The sequence below is a fragment of the Pristiophorus japonicus genome, unplaced genomic scaffold, assembly GCF_044704955.1.
Source record: "Pristiophorus japonicus isolate sPriJap1 unplaced genomic scaffold, sPriJap1.hap1 HAP1_SCAFFOLD_493, whole genome shotgun sequence".
In the NCBI taxonomy this organism is placed as follows: Eukaryota; Metazoa; Chordata; class Chondrichthyes; family Pristiophoridae; genus Pristiophorus; species Pristiophorus japonicus.
In genome coordinates, this window is record NW_027254399.1 from 216,912 (window position 1) to 242,500 (window position 25,589).

The 25,589-nt window shown below is 57.4% G+C and overlaps 1 protein-coding gene across 1 annotated transcript in view; it reads left to right on the top strand.

Annotated features, from left to right (window-relative positions):
* The window catches only part of adcy3a (adenylate cyclase 3a), a gene marked incomplete at its 5' end in the record, with an annotated part of 276,081 nt that overhangs the window by 90,914 nt on the left and 159,578 nt on the right, over positions 1–25,589 (top strand). The gene's annotated exons all lie outside the window — the stretch shown is intronic.

Below are 25,589 nucleotides of genomic sequence, written 5' to 3' on the forward strand. Positions count from 1 at the left end.
TCAGGGGCAGGAACCCTGGCTGATTTCCCCTCTCTCTAACCCAGGGGTCAGTGGGCAGGGATCAGGGGCAGGAACCCTGGCTGATTTCCCCTCTCTCTAACCCAGGGGTCAGTGGGCAGTGATCAGGGGCAGGAACCCTGGCTGATTTCCTCTCTCTCTATCCCAGGGTCACTGGGCAGTGATCAGGAGCAGGAACCCTGGCTGATTTCCCCTCTCCCTCTAACCCAGGGGTCACTGGGCAGTGATCAGGAGCAGGAACCCTGACTGATTTCCCATCTCCCTCTAACCCAGGGGTCACTGGGCAGTGATCAGGAGCAGGAACCCTGGCTGATTTCCCCTCGCTCTAACCCAGGGGTCACTGGGCAGTGATCAGGAGCAGGAACCCTGGCTGATTTCCCATCTCTCTAACCCAGGGGTCACTGGACAGTGATCAGGAGCAGGAAACCTGGCTGATTTCCCCTCTCTCTAACTCAGGGGTCACTGGGTAGTGATCAGGAGCAGGAACCCTGGCTGATTTCCCCTCTCTCTAACCCAGGGGTCAGTGGGCAGTGATCAGGAGCAGGAACCCTGGCTGATTTCCTCTCTCTCTAACCCAGGGGTCACTGGGCAGTGATCAGGAGCAGGAACCCTGGCTGATTTCCCCTCTCTCTAACCCAGGGGTCACTGGGCAGTGATCAGGAGCAGGAACCCTGGCTGATTTCTGCTCTCTCTCTAACCCGGGGGTCACTGGGCAGTGATCAGGAGCAGGAACCCTGGCTGATTTCCCCTCTCTCTCTCTAACTCAGGGGTCACTGGGTAGTGATCAGGAGCAGGAACCCTGGCTGATTTCCCCTCTCTCTCTAACCCAGGGGTCACTGGGCAGTGATCAGGGGCAGGAACGCTGACTGATTGCCCCTCTCTCTAACCCAGGGGTCACTGGGCAGTGATCAGGAGCAGGAACCCTGGCTGATTTCCCCTCTCTCTAACCCAGGGGTCACTGGGCAGTGATCAGGAGCAGGAACCCTGGCTGATTTCCCCTCTCTCTCTCTAATCCAGGGGTCACTGGGCAGTGATCAGGAGCAGGAACCCTGGCTGATTTCCCCTCTCTCTAACCCAGGGGTCACTGGGCAGTGATCAGGAGCAGGAACCCTGGCTGATTTCCCCCCTCTCTCTAACCCAGGGGTCACTGGGCAGTGATCAGGAGCAGGAACCCTGGCTGATTTCCCCTCTCTCTAACCCAGGGGTCATTGGGCAGTGATCAGGAACAGGAACCCTGGCTGATTTCCTCTCTCTCTAACCCAGGGGTCAGTGGGCAGTGATCAGCAGCAGGAACCCTGGCTGATTTCCCCTCTCTCTCTAACCCAGGGGTCACTGGACAGTGATCAGGAGGAGGAACCCTGATTGATTTCCCCTCTCTCTCTAACTCAGGGGTCACTGGGTAGTGATCAGGAGCAGGAACCCTGGCTGATTTCCCCTCTCTCTAACCCAGGGGTCAGTGGGCAGTGATCAGGAGCAGGAACCCTGGCTGATTTCCCCTCTCTCTAACCCAGGGGTCACTGGGCAGTGATCAGGAGCAGGAACCCTGGCTGATTTCCCCTCTCTCTAACCCAGGGGTCACGGGGCAGTGATCAGGAACCCTGGCTGATTTCCCCTCTCTCTCCAACCCAGGGGTCAGTGGGCAGTGATCAGGAACAGGAACCCTGGCTGATTTCCCCTCTCTCTCTAACCCAGGGGTCACTGGGCAGTGATCAGGAACCCTGGCTGATTTGCCCTCTCTCTCTAACCCAGGGGTCAGTGAGCAGTGATCAGGAGCAGGAACCATGGCTGATTTCCCCTCTCTGTAACCCAGGGGTCAATGGGCAGTGATCAGGAGCAGGAACCCTGGCTGATTTTCCCTCTCTCTAACCCAGGGGTCAGTGGGCAGTGATCAGGAGCAGGAACCCTGGCTGATTTCCCCTCTCTCTAACCCAGGGGTCACGGGGCAGTGATCAGGAGCAGGAACCCTGGCTGATTTCCCCACTCTCTAACCCAGGGGTCACTGGGCAGTGATCAGGGGCAGGAACCCTGGCTGATTTCCCCTCTCTCTAACCCAGGGGTCAGTGGGCAGGGATCAGGGGCAGGAACCCTGGCTGATTTCCCCTCTCTCTAACCCAGGGGTCAGTGGGCAGTGATCAGGGGCAGGAACCCTGGCTGATTTCCTCTCTCTCTATCCCAGGGTCACTGGGCAGTGATCAGGAGCAGGAACCCTGGCTGATTTCCCCTCTCCCTCTAACCCAGGGGTCACTGGGCAGTGATCAGGAGCAGGAACCCTGACTGATTTCCCATCTCCCTCTAACCCAGGGGTCACTGGGCAGTGATCAGGAGCAGGAACCCTGGCTGATTTCCCCTCGCTCTAACCCAGGGGTCACTGGGCAGTGATCAGGAGCAGGAACCCTGGCTGATTTCCCATCTCTCTAACCCAGGGGTCACTGGACAGTGATCAGGAGCAGGAAACCTGGCTGATTTCCCCTCTCTCTAACTCAGGGGTCACTGGGTAGTGATCAGGAGCAGGAACCCTGGCTGATTTCCCCTCTCTCTAACCCAGGGGTCAGTGGGCAGTGATCAGGAGCAGGAACCCTGGCTGATTTCCCCTCTCTCTAACCCAGGGGTCACTGGGCAGTGATCAGGAGCAGGAACCCTGGCTGATTTCCCCTCTCTCTAACCCAGGGGTCAGTGGGCAGTGATCAGGAGCAGGAACCCTGGCTGATTTCCCCTCTCTCTCTAACCCAGGGATCACTGGGCAGTGATCAGGAGCAGGAACCCTGGCTGATTTCCCCTCTCTCTCTAACCCAGGGATCACTGGGCAGTGATCAGGAGCAGGAACCCTGGCTGATTTCCCCTCTCTCTAACCCAGGGATCACTGGGCAGTGATCAGGAGCAGGAACCCTGGCTGATTTCCCCTCTCTCTCTCTAACTCAGGGGTCACTGGGTAGTGATCAGGAGCAGGAACCCTGGCTGATTTCCCCTCTCTCTCTCTAACCCAGGGGTCACTGGGCAGTGATCAGGGGCAGGAACGCTGACTGATTGCCCCTCTCTCTAACCCAGGGGTCACTGGGCAGTGATCAGGAGCAGGAACCCTGGCTGATTTCCCCTCTCTCTAACCCAGGGGTCACTGGGCAGTGATCAGGAGCAGGAACCCTGGCTGATTTCCCCTCTCTCTCTCTAACCCAGGGGTCACTGGGCAGTGATCAGGAGCAGGAACCCTGGCTGATTTCCCCTCTCTCTAACCCAGGGGTCACTGGGCAGTGATCAGGAGCAGGAACCCTGGCTGATTTCCCCCCTCTCTCTAACCCAGGGGTCACTGGGCAGTGATCAGGAGCAGGAACCCTGGCTGATTTCCCCTCTCTCTAACCCAGGGGTCATTGGGCAGTGATCAGGAGCAGGAGCCCTGGCTGATTTCCTCTCTCTCTAACCCAGGGGTCAGTGGGCAGTGATCAGCAGCAGGAACCCTGGCTGATTTCCCCTCTCTCTCTAACCCAGGGGTCACTGGACAGTGATCAGGAGGAGGAACCCTGGTTGATTTCCCCTCTCTCTCTAACCCAGGGGTCACTGGACAGTGATCAGGAGCAGGAACCCTGGTTGATTTCCCCTCTCTCTCTAACCCAGGGGTCACTGGACAGTGATCAGGAGCAGGAACCCTGGCTGATTTCCCCTCTCTCTCTCTAACCCAGGGGTCAGTGGGCAGTGATCAGGGGCAGGAACCCTGGCTGATTTCCCCTCTCTCTACCCAGGGGTCACTGGGCAGTGATCAGGAGCAGGAACCCTGGCTGATTTCCCCTCTCTCTAACCCAGGGATCAGTGGGCAGTGATCAGGGGCAGGAACCCTGGCTGATTTCCCCTCTCTCTAACCCAGGGGTCAGTGGGCAGTGATCAGGAGCAGGAACCCTGGCTGATTTCCCCTCTCCCTCTAACCCAGGGGTCACTGGGCAGTGATCAGGTGCAGGAACCCTGGCTGATTTCCCGTCTCTCTAACCCAGGGGTCACTGGTCAGTGATCAGGAGCAGGAACCCTGGCTGATTTCCCCTCTCTCTAACCCAGGGGTCACTGGGCAGTGATCAGGAGCAGGAACCCTGGCTGATTTCCCCTCTCCCTCTAACCCAGGGATCACTGGGCAGTGATCAGGAGCAGGAACCCTGGCTGATTTCCCCACTCTCTCTCTAACCCAGGGGTCACTGGGCAGTGATCAGGAGCAGGAACCCTGGCTGATTTCCCCTCTCTCTCTCTAACCCAGGGGTCACTGGGCAGTGATCAGGAGCAGGAACCCTGGCTGATTTCCCGTCTCTCTAACCCAGGGGTCACTGGTCAGTGATCAGGAGCAGGAACCCTGGCTGATTTCCCCTCTAACCCAGGGGTCACTGGGCAGTCATCAGGAGCAGGAACCCTGGCTGATTTCCTCTCTCTCTAACCCAGGGGTCACTTGGCAGTTATCAGGGGCAGGAACCCTGGCTGATTTCCTCTCTCTCTAACCCAGGGGTCAGTGGGCAGTGATCAGGAGCAGCAACCCTGGCTGATTTACCCTCTCTCTCGAACCCAGGGATCACTGGGCAGTGATCAGGAGCAGGAACCCGAGCTGATTTCCCTCTCTCTAACCCAGGGGTCACTGGGCAGTGATCAGGAGCAGGAAGCCTGGCTGATTTCCCCTCTCTCTCGAACCCAGGGGTCACTGGGCAATGATCAGGAGCAGGAACCCTGGCTGATTTACCCTCTCTCTCTAACCCAGGGATCACTGGGCAGTGATCAGGAGCAGGAACCCTGGCTGATTTCCCCACTCTCTAACCCAGGGGTCAGTGGGCAGTGATCAGGAGCAGGAACCCTGGCTGATTTCCCCTCTCTCTCGAACCCAGGGGTCACTGGGCAGTGATCAGGAGCAGGAACCCTGGCTGATTTCCCCTCTCTCTAACCCAGGGGTCACTGGGCAGTGATCAGTGGCAGGAACCCTGGCTGATTTCCCCTCTCTCTCTAACCCAGGGGTCAGTGGGCAGTGATCAGGAGCAGGAACCCTGGCTGATTTCCCCTCTCTCGAACCCAGGGGTCACTGGGCAGGGATCAGGAGCAGGAACCCTGGCTGATTTCCCCTCTCTCTAACCCAGGGGTCACTGGGCAGTGATCAGGAGCAGGAAACCTGGCTGATTTCCACTCTCTCTCTAACCCAGGGGTCACTGGGCAGTGATCAGGGGCAGGAACCCTGGCTGATTTCCCCTCTCTCTAACCCAGGGGTCACTGGGCAGTGATCAGGAGCAGGAACCCTGGCTGATTTCCTCTCTCTCTAACCCAGGGATCACTGGGCAGTGATCAGGGGCAGGAACCCTGGCTGAATTCCCCTCTCTCTAACCCAGGGGTCACTGGGCAGTGATCAGGAGCAGGAACCCTGGCTGATTTTCTCTCTCTCTAACCCAGGGATCACTGGGCAGTGATCAGGAGCAGGAACCCTGGCTGATTTCCCCTCTCTCTAACCCAGGGGTCAGTGGGCAGTGATCAGGAGCAGGAGCAGGAACCCTGGCTGATTTCCCCTCTCTCTAACCCAGGGGTCACGGGGCAGTGATCAGGAGCAGGAACCCTGGCTGATTTCCCCACTCTCTAACCCAGGGATCAGTGGGCAGTGATCAGGGGCAGGAACCCTGGCTGATTTCCCCTCTCTCTAACCCAGGGGTCAGTGGGCAGTGATCAGGAGCAGGAACCCTGGCTGATTTCCCCTCTCCCTCTAACCCAGGGGTCACTGGGCAGTGATCAGGAGCAGGAACCCTGGCTGATTTCCCGTCTCTCTAACCCAGGGGTCACTGGTCAGTGATCAGGAGCAGGAACCCTGGCTGATTTCCCCTCTCTCTAACCCAGGGGTCACTGGGCAGTGATCAGGAGCAGGAACCCTGGCTGATTTCCCCTCTCCCTCTAACCCAGGGGTCACTGGGCAGTGATCAGGAGCAGGAACCCTGGCTGATTTCCCGTCTCTCTAACCCAGGGGTCACTGGTCAGTGATCAGGAGCAGGAACCCTGGCTGATTTCCCCTCTCTCTAACCCAGGGGTCACTGAGCAGTGATCAGGTGCAGGAACCCTGGCTGATTTCCCATCTCTCTAACCCAGGGGTCACTGGGCAGTGATCCGGGGCAGGAACCCTGGATGATTTCCCCTCTCTCTAACCCAGGGGTCACTGGGCAGTGATCAGGAACCCTGGCTGATTTCCCCTCTCTCTCTAACCCAGGGGTCAGTGGGCAATGATCAGGAACAGGAACCCTGGCTGATTTCCCCTCTCTCTCTAACCCAGGGGTCACTGGGCAGTGATCAGGGGCAGGAACCCTGGCTGATTTCCCCTCTCTCTAACCCAGGGGTCACTGGGCAGTGATCAGGAGCAGGAACCCTGGCTGATTTCCTCTCTCTCTAACCCAGGGATCACTGGGCAGTGATCAGGGGCAGGAACCCTGGCTGATTTCCCCTCTCTCTAACCCAGGGGTCACTGGGCAGTGATCAGGAGCAGGAACCCTGGCTGATTTTCTCTCTCTCTAACCCAGGGATCACTGGGCAGTGATCAGGAGCAGGAACCCTGGCTGATTTCCCCTCTCTCTAACCCAGGGGTCAGTGGGCAGTGATCAGGAGCAGGGGCAGGAACCCTGGCTGATTTCCCCTCTCTCTAACCCAGGGGTCACGGGGCAGTGATCAGGAGCAGGAACCCTGGCTGATTTCCCCACTCTCTAACCCAGGGATCAGTGGGCAGTGATCAGGGGCAGGAACCCTGGCTGATTTCCCCTCTCTCTAACCCAGGGGTCAGTGGGCAGTGATCAGGAGCAGGAACCCTGGCTGATTTCCCCTCTCCCTCTAACCCAGGGGTCACTGGTCAGTGATCAGGAGCAGGAACCCTGGCTGATTTCCCCTCTCTCTAAGCCAGGGGTCACTGGGCAGTGATCAGGAGCAGGAACCCTGGCTGATTTCCCCTCTCCCTCTAACCCAGGGGTCACTGGGCAGTGATCAGGAGCAGGAACCCTGGCTGATTTCCCGTCTCTCTAACCCAGGGGTCACTGGTCAGTGATCAGGAGCAGGAACCCTGGCTGATTTCCCCTCTCTCTCTAACCCAGGGGTCACTGGTCAGTGATCAGGAGCAGGAACCCTGGCTGATTTCCCCCTCTCTCTCTAACCCAGGGGTCACTGGGCAGTGATCCGGGGCAGGAACCCTGGATGATTTCCCCTCTCTCTCTAACCCAGGGGTCACTGGGCAGTGATCAGGAGCAGGAACCCTGGCTGATTTCCCCTCTCCCTCTAACCCAGAGGTCACTGGGCAGTGATCAGGAACCCTGGCTGATTTCCCCTCTCTCTCTAACCCAGGGGTCAGTGGGCAGTGATCAGGAACAGGAACCCTGGCTGATTTCCCCTCTCTCTCTAACCCAGGGGTCACTGGGCAGTGATCAGGAACCCTGGCTGATTTGCCCTCTCTCTCTAACCCAGGGGTCAGTGAGCAGTGATCAGGAGCAGGAACCATGGCTGATTTCCCCTCTCTGTAACCCAGGGGTCAATGGGCAGTGATCAGGAGCAGGAACCCTGGCTGATTTTCCCTCTCTCTAACCCAGGGGTCAGTGGGCAGTGATCAGGAGCAGGAACCCTGGCTGATTTCCCCTCTCTCTAACCCAGGGGTCACGGGGCAGTGATCAGGAGCAGGAACCCTGGCTGATTTCCCCACTCTCTAACCCAGGGGTCACTGGGCAGTGATGAGGGGCAGGAACCCTGGCTGATTTCCCCTCTCTCTAACCCAGGGGTCAGTGGGCAGGGATCAGGGGCAGGAACCCTGGCTGATTTCCCCTCTCTCTAACCCAGGGATCAGTGGGCAGTGATCAGGGGCAGGAACCCTGGCTGATTTCCTCTCTCTCTATCCCAGGGTCACTGGGCAGTGATCAGGAGCAGGAACCCTGGCTGATTTCCCCTCTCCCTCTAACCCAGGGGTCACTGGGCAGTGATCAGGAGCAGGAACCCTGACTGATTTCCCATCTCCCTCTAACCCAGGGGTCACTGGGCAGTGATCAGGAGCAGGAACCCTGGCTGATTTCCCCTCGCTCTAACCCAGGGGTCACTGGGCAGTGATCAGGAGCAGGAACCCTGGCTGATTTCCCATCTCTCTAACCCAGGGGTCACTGGACAGTGATCAGGAGCAGGAAACCTGGCTGATTTCCCCTCTCTCTAACTCAGGGGTCACTGGGTAGTGATCAGGAGCAGGAACCCTGGCTGATTTCCCCTCTCTCTAACCCAGGGGTCAGTGGGCAGTGATCAGGAGCAGGAACCCTGGCTGATTTCCCCTCTCTCTAACCCAGGGGTCACTGGGCAGTGATCAGGAGCAGGAACCCTGGCTGATTTCCCCTCTCTCTAACCCAGGGGTCAGTGGGCAGTGATCAGGAGCAGGAACCCTGGCTGATTTCCCCTCTCTCTCTAACCCAGGGATCACTGGGCAGTGATCAGGAGCAGGAACCCTGGCTGATTTCCCCTCTCTCTCTAACCCAGGGATCACTGGGCAGTGATCAGGAGCAGGAACCCTGGCTGATTTCCCCTCTCTCTAACCCAGGGATCACTGGGCAGTGATCAGGAGCAGGAACCCTGGCTGATTTCCCCTCTCTCTCTCTAACTCAGGGGTCACTGGGTAGTGATCAGGAGCAGGAACCCTGGCTGATTTCCCCTCTCTCTCTCTATCCCAGGGGTCACTGGGCAGTGATCAGGGGCAGGAACGCTGACTGATTGCCCCTCTCTCTAACCCAGGGGTCACTGGGCAGTGATCAGGAGCAGGAACCCTGGCTGATTTCCCCTCTCTCTAACCCAGGGGTCACTGGGCAGTGATCAGGAGCAGGAACCCTGGCTGATTTCCCCTCTCTCTCTCTAACCCAGGGGTCACTGGGCAGTGATCAGGAGCAGGAACCCTGGCTGATTTCCCCTCTCTCTAACCCAGGGGTCACTGGGCAGTGATCAGGAGCAGGAACCCTGGCTGATTTCCCCCCTCTCTCTAACCCAGGGGTCACTGGGCAGTGATCAGGAGCAGGAACCCTGGCTGATTTCCCCTCTCTCTAACCCAGGGGTCATTGAGCAGTGATCAGGAGCAGGAACCCTGGCTGATTTCCTCTCTCTCTAACCCAGGGGTCAGTGGGCAGTGATCAGCAGCAGGAACCCTGGCTGATTTCCCCTCTCTCTCTAACCCAGGGGTCACTGGACAGTGATCAGGAGCAGGAACCCTGGTTGATTTCCCCTCTCTCTCTAACCCAGGGGTCACTGGACAGTGATCAGGAGCAGGAACCCTGGTTGATTTCCCCTCTCTCTCTAACCCAGGGGTCACTGGACAGTGATCAGGAGCAGGAACCCTGGCTGATTTCCCCTCTCTCTCTCTAACCCAGGGGTCAGTGGGCAGTGATCAGGGGCAGGAACCCTGGCTGATTTCCCCTCTCTCTACCCAGGGGTCACTGGGCAGTGATCAGGAGCAGGAACCCTGGCTGATTTCCCCTCTCTCTAACCCAGGGATCAGTGGGCAGTGATCAGGGGCAGGAACCCTGGCTGATTTCCCCTCTCTCTAACCCAGGGGTCAGTGGGCAGTGATCAGGAGCAGGAACCCTGGCTGATTTCCCCTCTCCCTCTAACCCAGGGGTCACTGGGCAGTGATCAGGAGCAGGAACCCTGGCTGATTTCCCCTCTCTCTAACCCAGGGGTCACTGGTCAGTGATCAGGAGCAGGAACCCTGGCTGATTTCCCCTCTCTCTAACCCAGGGGTCACTGGGCAGTGATCAGGAGCAGGAGCCCTGGCTGATTTCCCCTCTCCCTCGAACCCAGGGGTCACTGGGCAGTGATCAGGAGCAGGAACCCTGGCTGATTTCCCGTCTCTCTAACCCAGGGGTCACTGGTCAGTGATCAGGAGCAGGAACCCTGGCTGATTTCCCGTCTCTCTAACCCAGGGGTCACTGGGCAGTGATCCGGGGCAGGAACCCTGGCTGATTTCCCCTCTCTCTCTAACCCAGGGGTCAGTGGGCAGTGATCAGGAACAGGAACCCTGGCTGATTTCCCCTCTCTCTCTAACCCAGGGGTCACTGGGCAGTGATCAGGAACCCTGGCTGATTTGCCCTCTCTCTCTAACCCAGGGGTCAGTGAGCAGTGATCAGGAGCAGGAACCATGGCTGATTTCCCCTCTCTGTAACCCAGGAGTCAATGGGCAGTGATCAGGAGCAGGAACCCTGGCTGATTTTCCCTCTCTCTAACCCAGGGGTCAGTGGGCAGTGATCAGGAGCAGGAACCCTGGCTGATTTCCCCTCTCTCTAACCCAGGGGTCACGGGGCAGTGATCAGGAGCAGGAACCCTGGCTGATTTCCCCACTCTCTAACCCAGGGGTCACTGGGCAGTGATCAGGGGCAGGAACCCTGTCTGATTTCCCCTCTCTCTAACCCAGGGGTCAGTGGGCAGGGATCAGGGGCAGGAACCCTGGCTGATTTCCCCTCTCTCTAACCCAGGGGTCAGTGGGCAGTGATCAGGGGCAGGAACCCTGGCTGATTTCCTCTCTCTCTATCCCAGGGTCACTGGGCAGTGATCAGGAGCAGGAACCCTGGCTGATTTCCCCTCTCCCTCTAACCCAGGGGTCACTGGGCAGTGATCAGGAGCAGGAACCCTGACTGATTTCCCATCTCCCTCTAACCCAGGGGTCACTGGGCAGTGATCAGGAGCAGGAACCCTGGCTGATTTCCCCTCGCTCTAACCCAGGGGTCACTGGGCAGTGATCAGGAGCAGGAACCCTGGCTGATTTCCCATCTCTCTAACCCAGGGGTCACTGGACAGTGATCAGGAGCAGGAACCCTGGCTGATTTCCCCTCTCCCTCTAACCCAGGGGTCACTGGGCAGTGATCAGGAGCAGGATCCCTGGCTGATTTCCCCTCTCTCTGACTCAGGGGTCACTGGGTAGTGATCAGGAGCAGGAACCCTGGCTGATTTCCCATCTCTCTAACTCAGGGGTCACTGGGTAGTGATCAGGAGCAGGAACCCTGGCTGATTTCCCCTCTCTCTCTCTAACTCAGGGGTCACTGGGTAGTGATCAGGAGCAGGAACCCTGGCTGATTTCCCCTCTCTCTCTCTAACCCAGGGGTCACTGGGCAGTGATCAGGGGCAGGAACGCTGACTGATTGCCCCTCTCTCTAACCCAGGGGTCACTGGGCAGTGATCAGGAGCAGGAACCCTGGCTGATTTCCCCTCTCTCTAACCCAGGGGTCACTGGGCAGTGATCAGGAGCAGGAACCCTGGCTGATTTCCCCTCTCTCTCTCTAACCCAGGGGTCACTGGGCAGTGATCAGGAGCAGGAACCCTGGCTGATTTCCCCTCTCTCTAACCCAGGGGTCACTGGACAGTGATCAGGAGCAGGAACCCTGGCTGATTTCCCCCCTCTCTCTAACCCAGGGGTCACTGGGCAGTGATCAGGAGCAGGAACCCTGGCTGATTTCCCCTCTCTCTAACCCAGGGGTCATTGGGCAGTGATCAGGAGCAGGAACCCTGGCTGATTTCCTCTCTCTCTAACCCAGGGGTCAGTGGGCAGTGATCAGCAGCAGGAACCCTGGCTGATTTCCCCTCTCTCTCTAACCCAGGGGTCACTGGACAGTGATCAGGAGCAGGAACCCTGGTTGATTTCCCCTCTCTCTCTAACCCAGGGGTCACTGGACAGTGATCAGGAGCAGGAACCCTGGCTGATTTCCCCTCTCTCTCTCTAACCCAGGGGTCAGTGGGCAGTGATCAGGGGCAGGAACCCTGGCTGATTTCCCCTCTCTCTACCCAGGGGTCACTGGGCAGTGATCAGGAGCAGGAACCCTGGCTGATTTCCCCTCTCTAACCCAGGGGTCACTGGGCAGTGATCAGGGGCAGGAACCCTGGCTGATTTCCCCTCTCTCTAACCCAGGGGTCACTGGGCAGTGATCAGGAGCAGGAACCCTGGCTGATTTCCCCTCTCTCTAACCCAGGGGTCACTGGGCAGTGATCAGGAGCAGGAACCCTGGCTGATTTCCCCTCTCTCTCTAACCCAGGGCTCACTGGGCAGTGATCAGGAGCAGGAACCCTGGCTGATTTCCCCTCTCTCTAACCCAGGGGTCACTGGGCAGTGATCAGGAGCAGGAACCCTGGCTGATTTCCCCCCTCTCTCTAACCCAGGGGTCACTGGGCAGTGATCAGGAGCAGGAACCCTGGCTGATTTCCCCTCTCTCTAACCCAGGGGTCATTGAGCAGTGATCAGGAGCAGGAACCCTGGCTGATTTCCCCCCTCTCTCTAACCCAGGGGTCACTGGGCAGTGATCAGGAGCAGGAACCCTGGCTGATTTCCCCTCTCTCTAACCCAGGGGTCATTGAGCAGTGATCAGGAGCAGGAACCCTGGCTGATTTCCTCTCTCTCTAACCCAGGGGTCAGTGGGCAGTGATCAGCAGCAGGAACCCTGGCTGATTTCCCCTCTCTCTCTAACCCAGGGGTCACTGGACAGTGATCAGGAGCAGGAACCCTGGTTGATTTCCCCTCTCTCTCTAACCCAGGGGTCACTGGACAGTGATCAGGAGCAGGAACCCTGGTTGATTTCCCCTCTCTCTCTAACCCAGGGGTCACTGGACAGTGATCAGGAGCAGGAACCCTGGCTGATTTCCCCTCTCTCTCTCTAACCCAGGGGTCAGTGGGCAGTGATCAGGGGCAGGAACCCTGGCTGATTTCCCCTCTCTCTACCCAGGGGTCACTGGGCAGTGATCAGGAGCAGGAACCCTGGCTGATTTCCCCTCTCTCTAACCCAGGGATCAGTGGGCAGTGATCAGGGGCAGGAACCCTGGCTGATTTCCCCTCTCTCTAACCCAGGGGTCAGTGGGCAGTGATCAGGAGCAGGAACCCTGGCTGATTTCCCCTCTCCCTCTAACCCAGGGGTCACTGGGCAGTGATCAGGAGCAGGAACCCTGGCTGATTTCCCCTCTCTCTAACCCAGGGGTCACTGGTCAGTGATCAGGAGCAGGAACCCTGGCTGATTTCCCCTCTCTCTAACCCAGGGGTCACTGGGCAGTGATCAGGAGCAGGAGCCCTGGCTGATTTCCCCTCTCCCTCGAACCCAGGGGTCACTGGGCAGTGATCAGGAGCAGGAACCCTGGCTGATTTCCCGTCTCTCTAACCCAGGGGTCACTGGTCAGTGATCAGGAGCAGGAACCCTGGCTGATTTCCCGTCTCTCTAACCCAGGGGTCACTGGGCAGTGATCCGGGGCAGGAACCCTGGCTGATTTCCCCTCTCTCTCTAACCCAGGGGTCAGTGGGCAGTGATCAGGAACAGGAACCCTGGCTGATTTCCCCTCTCTCTCTAACCCAGGGGTCACTGGGCAGTGATCAGGAACCCTGGCTGATTTGCCCTCTCTCTCTAACCCAGGGGTCAGTGAGCAGTGATCAGGAGCAGGAACCATGGCTGATTTCCCCTCTCTGTAACCCAGGAGTCAATGGGCAGTGATCAGGAGCAGGAACCCTGGCTGATTTTCCCTCTCTCTAACCCAGGGGTCAGTGGGCAGTGATCAGGAGCAGGAACCCTGGCTGATTTCCCCTCTCTCTAACCCAGGGGTCACGGGGCAGTGATCAGGAGCAGGAACCCTGGCTGATTTCCCCACTCTCTAACCCAGGGGTCACTGGGCAGTGATCAGGGGCAGGAACCCTGTCTGATTTCCCCTCTCTCTAACCCAGGGGTCAGTGGGCAGGGATCAGGGGCAGGAACCCTGGCTGATTTCCCCTCTCTCTAACCCAGGGGTCAGTGGGCAGTGATCAGGGGCAGGAACCCTGGCTGATTTCCTCTCTCTCTATCCCAGGGTCACTGGGCAGTGATCAGGAGCAGGAACCCTGGCTGATTTCCCCTCTCCCTCTAACCCAGGGGTCACTGGGCAGTGATCAGGAGCAGGAACCCTGACTGATTTCCCATCTCCCTCTAACCCAGGGGTCACTGGGCAGTGATCAGGAGCAGGAACCCTGGCTGATTTCCCCTCGCTCTAACCCAGGGGTCACTGGGCAGTGATCAGGAGCAGGAACCCTGGCTGATTTCCCATCTCTCTAACCCAGGGGTCACTGGACAGTGATCAGGAGCAGGAACCCTGGCTGATTTCCCCTCTCCCTCTAACCCAGGGGTCACTGGGCAGTGATCAGGAGCAGGAACCCTGGCTGATTTCCCCTCTCTCTGACTCAGGGGTCACTGGGTAGTGATCAGGAGCAGGAACCCTGGCTGATTTCCCATCTCTCTAACTCAGGGGTCACTGGGTAGTGATCAGGAGCAGGAACCCTGGCTGATTTCCCCTCTCTCTCTCTAACTCAGGGGTCACTGGGTAGTGATCAGGAGCAGGAACCCTGGCTGATTTCCCCTCTCTCTCTCTAACCCAGGGGTCACTGGGCAGTGATCAGGGGCAGGAACGCTGACTGATTGCCCCTCTCTCTAACCCAGGGGTCACTGGGCAGTGATCAGGAGCAGGAACCCTGGCTGATTTCCCCTCTCTCTAACCCAGGGGTCACTGGGCAGTGATCAGGAGCAGGAACCCTGGCTGATTTCCCCTCTCTCTCTCTAACCCAGGGGTCACTGGGCAGTGATCAGGAGCAGGAACCCTGGCTGATTTCCCCTCTCTCTAACCCAGGGGTCACTGGACAGTGATCAGGAGCAGGAACCCTGGCTGATTTCCCCCCTCTCTCTAACCCAGGGGTCACTGGGCAGTGATCAGGAGCAGGAACCCTGGCTGATTTCCCCTCTCTCTAACCCAGGGGTCATTGGGCAGTGATCAGGAGCAGGAACCCTGGCTGATTTCCTCTCTCTCTAACCCAGGGGTCAGTGGGCAGTGATCAGCAGCAGGAACCCTGGCTGATTTCCCCTCTCTCTCTAACCCAGGGGTCACTGGACAGTGATCAGGAGCAGGAACCCTGGTTGATTTCCCCTCTCTCTCTAACCCAGGGGTCACTGGACAGTGATCAGGAGCAGGAACCCTGGCTGATTTCCCCTCTCTCTCTCTAACCCAGGGGTCAGTGGGCAGTGATCAGGGGCAGGAACCCTGGCTGATTTCCCCTCTCTCTACCCAGGGGTCACTGGGCAGTGATCAGGAGCAGGAACCCTGGCTGATTTCCCCTCTCTAACCCAGGGGTCACTGGGCAGTGATCAGGGGCAGGAACCCTGGCTGATTTCCCCTCTCTCTAACCCAGGGGTCACTGGGCAGTGATCAGGAGCAGGAACCCTGGCTGATTTCCCCTCTCTCTAACCCAGGGGTCACTGGGCAGTGATCAGGAGCAGGAACCCTGGCTGATTTCCCCTCTCTCTCTAACCCAGGGCTCACTGGGCAGTGATCAGGAGCAGGAACCCTGGCTGATTTCCCCTCTCTCTAACCCAGGGGTCACTGGGCAGTGATCAGGAGCAGGAACCCTGGCTGATTTCCCCTCTCTCTAACCCAGGGGTCACTGGGCAGTGATCAGGAGCAGGAACCCTGGCTGATTTCCCCTCTCTCTAACCCAGGGGTCACTGGGCAGTGATCAGGAGCAGGAACCCTGGCTGATTTCCCCTCTCTCTCTAACCCAGGGGTCACTGGGCAGTGATCAGGATCAGGAACCCTGGCTGATTTCCCCTCTCTCTAACCCAGGGGTCACTGGGCAGTGATCAGGAGCAGGAACCCTGGCTGATTTCCCCTCTCTCTAACCCAGGGGTCACTGGGCAGTGATCAGGAGCAGGAACCCTGGCTGATTTCCCCTCTCTCTAACGCAGGGGTCACTGGACAGTGATCAGGAGCAGGAACCCTGGCTGATTTCCCCTCTCTCTCTAACCCAGGCGTCACTGGGCAGTGATTAGGAGCAGGAACCCTGGCTGATTTCCCTCTCTCTAACCCAGGGGTCAGTGGGCAGTGATCAGGAGCAGGAACCCTGGCTGATTTCCCCTCTCTCTCTAACCCAGGGATCACTGGGCAGTGATCAGGAGCAGGAACCCTGGCTGATTTCCTCTCTCTAACCCAGGGGTCAGTGGGCAGTGATCAGGAGCAGGAACCCTGGCTGATTTCCCCTCTCTCTCTAACCCAGGCGTCACGGGGCAGTGATCAGGAGCAGGAACCCTGGCTGATTTCCCCTCTCTCTAACCCAGGGGTCACTGGGCAGTGATCAGGAGCAGGAACCCTGGCTGATTTCCCCTCTCTCTCTAACCCAGGGGTCACTGGGCAGTGATCAGGGTCAGGAACCCTGGCTGATTTCCCCTCTCTCTAACCCAGGGGTCACTGGGCAGTGATCAGGAGCAGGAACCCTGGCTGATTTCCCCTCTCTCTCTAACCCAGGGGTCACTGGGCAGTGATCAGGAGCAGGAACCCTGGCTGATTTCCCCTCTCTCTAACCCAGGGGTCACTGGGCAGTGATCAGGAGCAGGAACCCTGGCTGATTTCCCCTCTCTCTCTAACCCAGGGGTCACTGGGCAGTGATCAGGAGCAGGAACCCTGGCTGATTTCCCCTCTCTCTAACCCAGGGGTCACTGGGCAGTGATCAGGAGCAGGAACCCTGGCTGATTTCCCTCTCTCTAACCCAGGGGTCACTGGGCAGTGATCAGGAGCAGGAACCCTGGCTGATTTCCCCTCTCTCTCTAACCCAGGGGTCAGTGGGCAGTGATCAGGAGCAGGAACCCTGGCTGATTTCCCCTCTCTCTCTAACCCAGGGGTCACTGGGCAGTGATCAGGAGCAGGAACCCAGGCTGATTTCCCCTCTCTCTAACCCAGGGGTCACTGGGCAGTGATCAGGAGCAGGAACCCTGGCTGATTTCCCCCTCTCTGTAACCCAGAGGTCACTGGGCAGTGATCAGGAGCAGGAACCCTGGCTGATTTCCCCACTCTCTAACCCAGGGATCACTGGGCAGTGATCAGGAGCAGGAACCCTGGCTGATTTCCGCTCTCTCTAACCCAGGGGTCACTGGGCAGTGATCAGGAGCAGGAACCCTGGCTGATTTCCCCTCTCTCTCGAACCCAGGGGTCACTGGGCAATGATCAGGAGCAGGAACCCTGGCTGATTTCCCCTCTCTCTCTAACCCAGGCGTCACTGGGCAGTGATTAGGAGCAGGAACCCTGGCTGATTTCCCTCTCTCTAACCCAGGGGTCACTGGGCAGTGATCAGGAGCAGGAACCCTGGCTGATTTCCCCACTCTCTAACCCAGGGGTCACTGGGCAGTGATCAGGAGCAGGAACCCTGGCTGATTTCCCCTCTCTCTAACCCAGGGGTCACTGGACAGTGATCAGGAGCAGGAACCCTGGCTGATTTCCCCTCTCCCTCTAACCCAGGGGTCACTGGGCAGTGATCAGGAGCAGTAACCCTGGCTGATTTCCCCTCTCTCTAACTCAGGGGTCACTGGGTAGTGATCAGGAGCAGGAACCCTGGCTGATTTCCCATCTCTCTAACACAGGGGTCACTGGGTAGTGATCAGGAGCAGGAACCCTGGCTGATTTCCCCTCTCTCTCTCTAACCCAGGGGTCACTGGGCAGTGATCAGGGGCAGGAACGCTGACTGATTGCCCCTCTCTCTAACCCAGGGGTCACTGGGCAGTGATCAGGAGCAGGAACCCTGGCTGATTTCCCCTCTCTCTAACCCAGGGGTCACTGGGCAGTGATCAGGAGCAGGAACCCTGGCTGATTTCCCCTCTCTCTCTCTAACCCAGGGGTCACTGGGCAGTGATCAGGAGCAGGAACCCTGGCTGATTTCCCCTCTCTCTAACCCAGGGGTCACTGGGCAGTGATCAGGAGCAGGAACCCTGGCTGATTTCCCCCCTCTCTCTAACCCAGGGGTCACTGGGCAGTGATCAGGAGCAGGAACCCTGGCTGATTTCCCCTCTCTCTAACCCAGGGGTCATTGGGCAGTGATCAGGAGCAGGAACCCTGGCTGATTTCCCCTCTCTCTAACCCAGGGGTCACTGGGCAGTGATCAGGAGCAGAAACCCTGGCTGATTTCCCCTCTCTCTAACCCAGGGGTCACTGGGCAGTGATCAGGAGCAGGAACCCTGGCTGATTTCCCCTCTCTCTAACCCAGGGGTCACTGGGCAGTGATCAGGAGCAGGAACCCTGGCTGATTTCCCCTCTCTCTCTAACCCAGGGGTCACTGGGCAGTGATCAGGATCAGGAACCCTGGCTGATTTCCCCTCTCTCTAACCCAGGGGTCACTGGGCAGTGATCAGGAGCAGGAACCCTGGCTGATTTCCCCTCTCTCTAACCCAGGGGTCACTGGGCAGTGATCAGGAGCAGGAACCCTGGCTGATTTCCCCTCTCTCTAACGCAGGGGTCACTGGACAGTGATCAGGAGCAGGAACCCTGGCTGATTTCCCCTCTCTCTCTAACCCAGGCGTCACTGGGCAGTGATTAGGAGCAGGAACCCTGGCTGATTTCCCTCTCTCTAACCCAGGGGTCAGTGGGCAGTGATCAGGAGCAGGAACCCTGGCTGATTTCCCCTCTCTCTCTAACCCAGGGATCACTGGGCAGTGATCAGGAGCAGGAACCCTGGCTGATTTCCTCTCTCTAACCCAGGGGTCAGTGGGCAGTGATCAGGAGCAGGAACCCTGGCTGATTTCCCCTCTCTCTCTAACCCAGGGGTCACGGGGCAGTGATCAGGAGCAGGAACCCTGGCTGATTTCCCCTCTCTCTAACCCAGGGGTCACTGGGCAGTGATCAGGAGCAGGAACCCTGGCTGATTTCCCCTCTCTCTCTAACCCAGGGGTCACTGGGCAGTGATCAGGGTCAGGAACCCTGGCTGATTTCCCCTCTCTCTAACCCAGGGGTCACTGGGCAGTGATCAGGAGCAGGAACCCTGGCTGATTTCCCCTCTCTCTCTAACCCAGGGGTCACTGGGCAGTGATCAGGAGCAGGAACCCTGGCTGATTTCCCCTCTCTCTAACCCAGGGGTCACTGGGCAGTGATCAGGAGCAGGAACCCTGGCTGATTTCCCCTCTCTCTCTAACCCAGGGGTCACTGGGCAGTGATCAGGAGCAGGAACCCTGGCTGATTTCCCCTCTCTCTAACCCAGGGGTCACTGGGCAGTGATCAGGAGCAGGAACCCTGGCTGATTTCCCTCTCTCTAACCCAGGGGTCACTGGGCAGTGATCAGGAGCAGGAACCCTGGCTGATTTCCCCTCTCTCTCTAACCCAGGGGTCAGTGGGCAGTGATCAGGAGCAGGAACCCTGGCTGATTTCCCCTCTCTCTCTAACCCAGGGGTCACTGGGCAGTGATCAGGAGCAGGAACCCAGGCTGATTTCCCCTCTCTCTAACCCAGGGGTCACTGGGCAGTGATCAGGAACAGGAACCCTGGCTGATTTCCCCCCTCTCTAACCCAGGGGTCACTGGGCAGTGATCAGGAGCAGGAACCCTGGCTGATTTCCCCCTCTCTGTAACCCAGAGGTCACTGGGCAGTGATCAGGAGCAGGAACCCTGGCTGATTTCCCCACTCTCTAACCCAGGGATTACTGGGCAGTGATCAGGAGCAGGAACCCTGGCTGATTTCCGCTCTCTCTAACCCAGGGATCACTGGGCAATGATCAGGAGCAGGAACCCTGGCTGATTTCCCCTCTCTCTAACCCAGGGGTCACTGGGCAGTGATCAGGAGCAGGAACCCTGGCTGATTTCCCCTCTCTCTGTAACCCAGGGGTCACTGGGCAGTGATCAGGAGCAGGACCCCTGGCTGATTTCCTCTCTCTCTAACCCAGGGGTCACTGGGCAGTGATCAGGAGCAGGACCCCTGGCTGATTTCCTCTCTCTCTAACCCAGGGGTCACTGGACAGTGATCAGGAGCAGGAACCCTGGCTGATTTCCCCTCTCTCTCTAACCCAGGGGTCACTGGGCAGTGATCAGGAGCAGGAACCCTGGCTGATTTCTCCTCTGTCTCTAACCCAGGGGTCACTGGGCAGTGATCAGGAGCAGGAACCCTGGCTGATTTCCCCTCTCTCTAACCCAGGGGTCACTGGGCAGTGATCAGGAGCAGGAACCCTGGCTGATTTCACCTCTCTCTAACCCAGGGGTCACTGGGCAGTGATCAGGAGCAGGAACCCTGGCTGATTTCCCCCTCTCTGTAACCCAGGGGTCACTGGGCAGTGATCAGGAGCAGGAACCCTGGCTGATTTCCCCTCTCTCTCTAACCCAGGGGTCACTGGGCAGTGATCAGGAGCAGGAACCCTGGCTGATTTCCCCCTCTCTAACCCAGGGGTCACGGGGCAGTGATCAGGAGCAGGAACCCTGGCTGATTTCCCGTCTCTCTAACCCAGGGGTCACTGGGCAGTGATCCGGGGCAGGAACCCTGGCTGATTTCCCCTCTCTCTCTAACCCAGGGGTCACTGGGCAGTGATCAGGAGCAGGAACCCTGGCTGATTTCCCCTCTCTCTCTAACCCAGGGGTCACTGGACAGTGATCAGGAACCCTGGCTGATTTCCCCTCTCTCTCTAACCCAGGGGTCAGTGGGCAGTGATCAGGAACAGGAACCCTGGCTGATTTCCCCTCTCTCTCTAACCCAGGGGTCACTGGGCAGTGATCAGGAACCCTGGCTGATTTGCCCTCTCTCTCTAACCCAGGGGTAAGTGAGCAGTGATCAGGAGCAGGAACCATGGCTGATTTCCCCTCTCTGTAACCCAGGGGTCAATGGGCAGTGATCAGGAGCAGGAACCCTGGCTGATTTTCCCTCTCTCTAACCCAGGGGTCAGTGGGCAGTGATCAGGAGCAGGAACCCTGGCTGATTTCCCCTCTCTCTAACCCAGGGGTCACGGGGCAGTGATCAGGAGCAGGAACCCTGGCTGATTTCCCCTCTCTCTCTAACCCAGGGCTCACTGGGCAGTGATCAGGGGCAGGAACCCTGGCTGATTTCCCCTCTCTCTAACCCAGGGATCAGTGGGCAGGGATCAGGGGCAGGAACCCTGGCTGATTTCCCCTCTCTCTAACCCAGGGGTCAGTGGGCAGTGATCAGGGGCAGGAACCCTGGCTGATTTCCCCTCTCTCTAACCCAGGGGTCACGGGGCAGTGATCAGGAGCAGGAACCCTGGCTGATTTCCCCTCTCTCTCTCTAACCCAGGGATCAGTGGGCAGTGATCAGGGGCAGGAACCCTGGCTGATTTCCCCTCTCTCTAACCCAGGGGTCAGTGGGCAGTGATCAGGAGCAGGAACCCTGGCTGATTTCCCCTCTCCCTCTAACCCAGGGGTCACTGGGCAGTAATCAGGAGCAGGAACCCTGGCTGATTTCCCGTCTCTCTAACCCAGGGGTCACTGGTCAGTGATCAGGAGCAGGAACCCTGGCTGATTTCCCCTCTCTCTAACCCAGGGGTCACTGGGCAGTGATCAGGAGCAGGAACCCTGGCTGATTTCCCCTCTCTCTAACCCAGGGGTCACTGGGCAGTGATCAGGAGCAGGAACCCTGGCTGTTTTCCCCTCTCTCTCTAACCCAGGGGTCACTGGGCAGTGATCAGGAGCAGGAACCCTGGCTGATTTCCCCTCTCTCTAACCCAGGGGTCACTGGGCAGTGATCAGGAGCAGGAACCCTGGCTGATTTCCCCTCTCTCTAACCCAGGGGTCACTGAGCAGTGATCAGGAGCAGGAACCCTGGCTGATTTCCCATCTCTCTAACCCAGGGGTCACTGGGCAGTGATCAGGAGCAGGAACCCTGGCTGATTTCCCCTCTCTCTAACCCAGGGGTCACTGAGCAGTGATCAGGAGCAGGAACCCTGGCTGATTTCCCATCTCTCTAACCCAGGGGTCACTGGGCAGTGATCAGGAGCAGGAACCCTGGCTGATTTCCCGTCTCTCTAACCCAGGGGTCACTGGGCAGTGATCCGGGGCAGGAACCCTAGCTGATTTCCCCTCTCTCTCTAACCCAGGGGTCACTGGGCAGTGATCAGGAGCAGGAACCCTGGCTGATTTCCCCTCTCTCTCTAACCCAGGGGTCACTGGACAGTGATCAGGAACCCTGGCTGATTTCCCCTCTCTCTCTAACCCAGGGGTCAGTGGGCAGTGATCAGGAACAGGAACCCTGGCTGATTTCCCCTCTCTCTCTAACCCAGGGGTCACTGGGCAGTGATCAGGAACCCTGGCTGATTTGCCCTCTCTCTCTAACCCAGGGGTCAGTGAGCAGTGATCAGGAGCAGGAACCATGGCTGATTTCCCCTCTCTGTAAACCAGGGGTCAATGGGCAGTGATCAGGAGCAGGAACCCTGGCTGATTTTCCCTCTCTCTAACCCAGGGGTCAGTGGGCAGTGATCAGGAGCAGGAACCCTGGCTGATTTCCCCTCTCTCTAACCCAGAGGTCACTGGGCAGTGATCAGGAGCAGGAACCCTGGCTGATTTCCCCTCTCTCTAACCCAGGGGTCACGGGGCAGTGATCAGGAGCAGGAACCCTGGCTGATTTCCCCACTCTCTAACCCAGGGGTCACTGGGCAGTGATCAGGGGCAGGAACCCTGGCTGATTTCCCCTCTCTCTAACCCAGGGATCAGTGGGCAGGGATCAGGGGCAGGAACCCTGGCTGATTTCCCCTCTCTCTAACCCAGGGGTCAGTGGGCAGTGATCAGGGGCAGGAACCCTGGCTGATTTCCTCTCTCTCTAACCCCAGGGTCACTGGGCAGTGATCAGGAGCAGGAACCCTGGCTGATTTCCCATCTCCCTCTAACCCAGGGGTCACTGGGCAGTGATCAGGAGCAGGAACCCTGGCTGATTTCCCCTCGCTCTAACCCAGGGGTCACTGGGCAGTGATCAGGAGCAGGAACCCTGGCTGATTTCCCCTCTCTCTAACCCAGGGTTCACTGGACAGTGATCAGGAGCAGGAACCCTGGCTGATTTCCCCTCTCTCTAACTCAGGGGTCACTGGGTAGTGATCAGGAGCAGGAACCCTGGCTGATTTCCCCTCTCTCTAACCCAGGGGTCAGTGGGCAGTGATCAGGAGCAGGAACCCTGGCTGATTTCCTCTCTCTCTAACCCAGGGGTCAGTGGGCAGTGATCAGGAGCAGGAACCCTGGCTGATTTATCCTCTCTCTAACCCAGGGATCACTGGGCAGTGATCAGGAGCAGGAACCCTGGCTGATTTCCTCTCTCTCTAACCCAGGGATCACGGAGCAGTGATCAGGAGCAGGAACCCTGGCTGATTTCCCCTCTCTCTAACCCAGGGGTCACTGGGCAGTGATCAGGAGCAGGAACCCTGGCTGATTTCCAGGAGCTTTGCTGAACGTGTGTTGTGCCACAGGTGCCAGTTACTGAGGGAATCAAAGGCCTGACTCTGTGATTTGCAATGTACACAAGTGGAATATTTGGAGTGAGACAGGAAGCTGTGTGGCGATTGGTGGAGGCCTGCGGACTCAGGACTGATATTTGAACTGTCGGTGCAGTGCCTCTGGTTAATGTGTTACACTGGGACCTCATTATCAGCTTTTAGTCGGCTAATGATCCGCCTGTTTGGAGTGAATGGAGGATTTTCCACAGCAGTGTTCTCATTAGGCTGCTTGGGAGGGCAAATTGCCAGGAATTTCTTCATTGGGGAGTTGAGGGTAGAACAGAGAGCACGGGGCCTTCAGCACAGTCTGCTCACCTCAATAAATATTCTGACAGCAGACTCTATATTAAGGACTTGTCTGTCTGTGTGTGCGTATCAGCCTGTGCCTATGTGTCTGCCTGTGTGTCTCTGCCTCTGCCTGCCTGTGTGTCAGCCTGTGTGTGTGTGTGTGTCTGCCTGTGTGTGTGTCTGCTTGTCTGCGTCTGTGCATCTGAGTCTATCTGTCAACCTGTATGTCTGTGTCAGTCTCTGAGTCTGTCTGTTTCTGAGAGTCTGTCTGTGTGTGTGTGTCTGTCTGTCTGCCTCCCTGTCTGTCTATGTGTGTGGCTGTCAGCCTCTGTCTGTGTCGTGTCAGTCTGTGTCAGTCTCTGAGTCAGTCTGTGTCAGTCTCTGAGTCTGTCTGTCTGTCAGCCTCTTTCAGCCTGTGTGTCTGTGTCAGTCTCTGAGTCTGTCTGTGTCTGTGAGTCTGTCTGTGTGTGTGTGTGTCTGTCTGTCTGCCTATGTGTGTGGCTGTCAGCCTCTGTCTGTCTGTGTCTGTCAGTCTCTGAGTCTATCTGTGTCAGTCTCTGAGTCTGTCTGTCTGTCAGCCTCTTTCAGCCTGTGTGTCTGTGTCAGTCATAGAATCAGAGAAATTTACAGCACAGAAGGAGGCCATTCGGCCCATCGTGTCCACACCGGCCGACCAAGAACTACCCAGCCTAATCCCACTTTCCCGCTCTGGGTCCGTAGCCCTGTGGGTTACAGCACTTCAGGTACATCCAGGTCCTGTTTAAATGTGGTGAGGGTTTCTGCCTCTACCACCCTTTCAGGCCGTGAGTTCCAGACCCCCACCACCCTCTGGGTGAAGAAATCTTCCCTCAAATCCCCTCTAAACCTCCCCCCAATTACTTTAAATCTATGTCCCCTCTACCAAGGGAAACAGATCCTTCCTTTGCACTTTATCCAGGCCCCTCATACTTTATACACCTCAATCAGGTCTCCCCTCAGCCTCCTCTGTTCCAAGGAAAACAACCCCAGCCTATCCAATCTTTCCTCATAGCTAAAACTCTCCACTCCCAGCAACATCCTCATACATCTCCTCTGTACCCTCTCCAGTGCAATCACATCCTTCCTGTAATGTGGTGACCAGAACTGCACGCAGTACTCCAGCTGTGGCCTAACCAATGTTTTATACAGTTCAAGCATAACCCCCCTGCTCTTGTATTCCATGCCTCGGCTAATAAAGGCAAGTATTCCGTATGCCTTCTTAACCACCTTATCCACCTGGCCTGCTACCTTCAGGGATCTGTGGACCTGCACTCCCAGGTCCCTCTGTTCCTCTACACTGCTCAGTGTCCTACCATTTAATGTGTATTCCCTTTCCTTGTTAACCCTCCCCAAATGCATTACCTCACACTTCTCCAGATTAAATAACCAGTTGATTGATATCTTCCTGCAGTCCACAGCTTTCTTCTTCATTATCAACCACACAGCCTGTTTTTGTATCATCTGTAAACTTCTTAATCATACTCCCTATAGTCAAGTCTCAGTCATTGATATATACCACAAAAAGCAAGGGACCCAGCACTGAGCCCTGCGGAACCCCACTGGAAACATCCTTCCAGTCACACAAACATCCATCAACCATTACCCTTTGCTTCCTGCCTCTGAGACAATTTTGGATCCAACTTGTCACTTTGCCCTGGATCCCAGGGGCTTTTACTTTTGTGACCAGTCTGCCATGTGGGACCTTATCAAAAGCTTTGCTAAAATCCATATACACTACATTGTACACACTGCCCTCATCGACCCTCTTGGTTACCTCCTCGAAAAATTCAATCAAGTTAGTCAGACACGACCTTCCCTTAACAAATCCGTGCTGACTGTCCCTGATTAATCTGTGTCTTTTCAATGTAGATTTATCCTGTCCCTCAGGATTTTTTCCAATAATATTCCCACCACTGAGGTTAGGCTGACTGGCCTGTAATTACTCGGTCTATCCCTTTCTCTCTATTTAAACAACGTTAGCTGTTCTCCAGTCCTCTGGCATCATACCTGTAGCCAGAGAGGATTGGAAAATGATGGTCAGAGCCTCTGCTATTTCCTCTTTTGCTTCTCTT